Here is a 4,010-nt window from a genome sequence, read left to right as displayed (position 1 = left end):
CCTGGTAGTTAGGTTTATTGCCATTGCTGGGTCTTAGGAAGAAACCTACAGACTATCAGGACATGTAGATCTAATTGTGACCTCAGCACTGTCCATGTTACACACAAATCCTAGGAGATGTGTCGCCAAGTGCTTGCTCATGGTGGGAATTGTTGGGTCTCTGTAAATTGTATCACAAAGAGTATGGTCTAGTCCAGCTCTATAATCAGCTTCAACTGAACTTTTGGAATGCATGTTGCTCTACGAAGGTATCTCTTCTTCACCAGGAGGAATGATTAGTGACCAAAAACAAATTTAACGTACAAATGGCACGTGAGTAGGCTTTAGTATTAAGTTAGAATTAAGAAATCTGAAATTATCCTTTAAACCCCCTGTGATGCTACTTTAGAACATGATATTGTTTTTACCAGACCTTTACATCCACTATCTGTAATTAAACACATTGTATGTGGAAGCGCTTTGCTGATGTTTTGTACTTACACTGGACATCTATGGATACAGATGTGGAGTTGATCTGGCCATACTCATTCTCAGCCTTGCAGTGGTAGATCCCGCTGTCCTTAGAGCTGATAGAGGTGAAATGATAAATGTCTCTGGTCCCTGAATCAGAGTTTGGTTCTCCTTGTACCAGGTGTATTTAGCTGCTGGGTTAGCATCACTGCTGCAGGTCAGAGTCACTGAACTGCCCTCCACTATCTCAGCAGAGGGACTCACTGACACAGAGGGAAGCTTTGGAGCATCTGGAGGAGAGATGAACATGAATTACTTAAAAATTAGAATAAGTTGCTATTTATTTTTATATTTTTAAATAATAAATAAAAATATTTTATATTTATTTTCTCTTGTTTGTGCTCAGATCCTGCTGCAAAGAGTTTTTGATTTGTTAATAGTTTGCAAATGTTGCTATTTTCATATTACTTTATCCAGCCTCTGTGGTTGCACATATGATTTTCAGATTTACCACTACTAAGATAAAGACCATCTGTCTGTCATGAAAATCTTCAGAAACTGGTGAATCCATTTTAAAATTTTACTATAAAAACACAAAAGTTACCATTCTGTCTCAGTCAAAAACTGTTCAATTAACTAAGATGGAGAGCTATAGGCCATGACGTCATCAATAGAAGTAATAGAGCATCTCAGTAACAAAAACATTAAGACCAAAACATTAGATTCCTTTAGAAATGATGATAAATGGCATGCTACATGCTATTAATTGCCAGCTTGAATTTAAGGCTAAATAACTAAATTTCCCAGTTCCTAAGGAAAGATTGTTTTTGGATTAATCTAAGCTGTCGTCATGTAACCTGAGCTCCCCCAAGTGGATGAAATAAGTATTATATGCCATCATTCTGAAATGCTAACCTTTTAAGGTCTAATTACTGACAACTGTTGCTCAAACTTAGAACGGGTACAACCGTTTCACCATTGAGGTTTGACTGTGGGAAATTATTTGATTATAATAATCGCAAATAGATTCTCTTTTCTTTTTATAGACATATTAAAAGTTTAGAAAGACAGTACCCCGGGAAACCCACATTGAGAAAGTTATAGTTAAATGTAAAAAGGTATTAAATGTGATGAGGTGTTTGGCAGGAGTGGACTGGGGGGCGAGTAGGAAAGCACTGAAGGGGATATATGATGCACTGATTAAATCAGTAAGAGATTATGGTTGCATAGCATACAGAGATGCAGCTAGGACCACATTGGCCAAGTTGGATGTTGTACAAACACAAGCGCTGAGAACATTACCAGCAGTGGCAATGCTGGTAGAAATGGGTGAGATGCCTCTGCAATTAAGAAGGGAACAGCTGGAAGCCAACTATTGGGCAAACCTCCAAGGACAGGGGAGGTCTCACCCCACAAGAGCAGTTATGCAGGTATGGTGGGAGCATGAAAGGGTTAAAAATCACAGTTTTGGATGGGTGGGAGATGCTATTGGGAAAGAGATGGGACTTAAGGGAAAGGAATTTTGCCCAACAGTTCCGCTGCCAGTCAGACCACCTTGGCTCCTTTTGCAGACTAGTGTGGACCTAGAGATTTTAAATAGCCACTCAAGGAGTAGAGCGGGGGTGGATGTATGCCAGATATTTTGTGATAGGATGAATGACAAGTATAGTGACTATTTGGTCATATTCACTGATGGGTCTAAATACCCTGAGTCTGGACAAGCTGGATCTGCTTTCAGTGTACCAAAGATGGGAGTAAAGATGCAGAAGAGAGTCTCTGATAATTTATCAGTATTCACCGTGGAGTTGGTGGCTGTTTGGTTGGCATTGCAGTGGGTAGAGGAAGTTACACCAGCAAAAGTTGTCATATGCTCAGACTCTAGTGCAGTTCTAAAGAGTATGCAATCGTTTAAGTCACAAGCAAGACAGGACATAGTATATGAAGTACTGGAACTTTACTCACAGATATGTCAGATGGGGGAGAGGGTAAAGTTTACATGGGTTCCAGCACATGTGGGGGTGAAGGGTAATGAAACTGTAGATAGATTGGCAAAACAAGCCAGTAAACGGGAAACTGTTGAAATAGCAATTTCAATAAGTAAAGCAGAAGCCAAAGCACTAATCAGGTCAAAAATTAATAAAAAGTGGCAGGTACACTGGGATGCAGGGGAGAAAGGGAGGCATTTATATAACATTCAACAAAAGGTTGGGACAGAAAGGATCACTGAAAGGAAACGAAAGGAGGAAATCATCTTCACTAGGTTAAGAATAGGACACTGTGGGTTAAGTAGGTACTTACATATTATGGATAAGCACATATCAGGTAGGTGTGAATTTTGTGATAATATTGAATCTGTGGCAAGGGAATTCACTTACGGAAGTGCTGGGGAAGTCATTAAATGATATGAGTACACTGTTATTTCGATTCTTAAAGGAAACAAGACTGGCAGAAAGGATAAAAGTTAAATTTTTTGTTTGTTTCAGTTTTTGTTTTGATGATTTATTTATTTATCTCCGGCCCACACTCCAGTACAGTAGGTGGCGGTAATGTACCAATAATGTTGGATGCCAACCGCCGTTAAACAACGAAGAAGAAGAAGAAGAAGAAGTGTTCGCTCTCTTCCTCTCTGCTCTCTGCCAACCTCGTCTGCCCGGTTTGTTCCAGGCTCTTTAACGGCGCTTCGGCACGCGCCGGCTTGCCCCTCCCGGCAACGCCCTAAGAATTCAACCAGCGCAACAAAGTCTTTGTTTCGCTTGAAGCTACACACGCGAAAGTGCCGCGACATCGATTTGTCCCTCAGTTCCAGCAACTTTACTTGTTTTATTTTCTTTCTTTTGTTTTGTTAAAGTTATCAGTCTGTTAAATTACACTAGTTTAATTCAAGAACGACCAAGTTCCCTTTTAAGCTTTTTCGTCAAGCTAACTTCTCCGAGGTCAGACCAAGGCACGTGGTCTCGCCCAGGACATCTGAAGAACAGCCAAATTGCCAGTCGGAGGACAGCCAACCCTTGAGGGTTTTTCTTCAATCAGACACGGAAAACCTTGGAGAATTCCCTAGCAAAAAGCCAGGATCGGGCAGCTAGCGTGGGACCCGTGCAACAGGCCAAGGCAGGCCGCCGACAAGCAGTAAGACCAAACAAAGCATTCTGTGGTCAGGGATGTCCCATAATGTTAATATTGTCTTTTTAACTCCTAAACTCATAGCTTACTTTCATTAGTTCTCCTCTACCATATGAGTCAAATCCTCCCACAATCGAATCTCCATTCTCATTGTTTAGCCATTGTTTATTTGTCTGATGTATTTAACCACACATTTATATCACTTTAGTTAGATAATAAATTCACTGTAACCAAGGAGTTCAAGTCCCTGCCAAGAGAATTTACCCTTCAGATATGAGACTGACTGACTGATTTAAGATAATTGAGCGATTATTAACTAACTGATCACAACTCTGGTGGTGCCCCGCGAAACGAGAGATTTATAGATTAATATTTTCTGAATGTTAAAATTCATAATTGGGTATTCTCATAAATTTATTAAAATTCATATGTAGTTTAGA

This window comes from Micropterus dolomieu, unplaced genomic scaffold, assembly GCF_021292245.1.
Source record: "Micropterus dolomieu isolate WLL.071019.BEF.003 ecotype Adirondacks unplaced genomic scaffold, ASM2129224v1 contig_14395, whole genome shotgun sequence".
NCBI lineage: Eukaryota > Metazoa > Chordata > Actinopteri > Centrarchiformes > Centrarchidae > Micropterus > Micropterus dolomieu.
The sequence above is the reverse complement of the archived record's forward strand: the minus strand, read 5'-3'. Positions refer to the sequence as shown.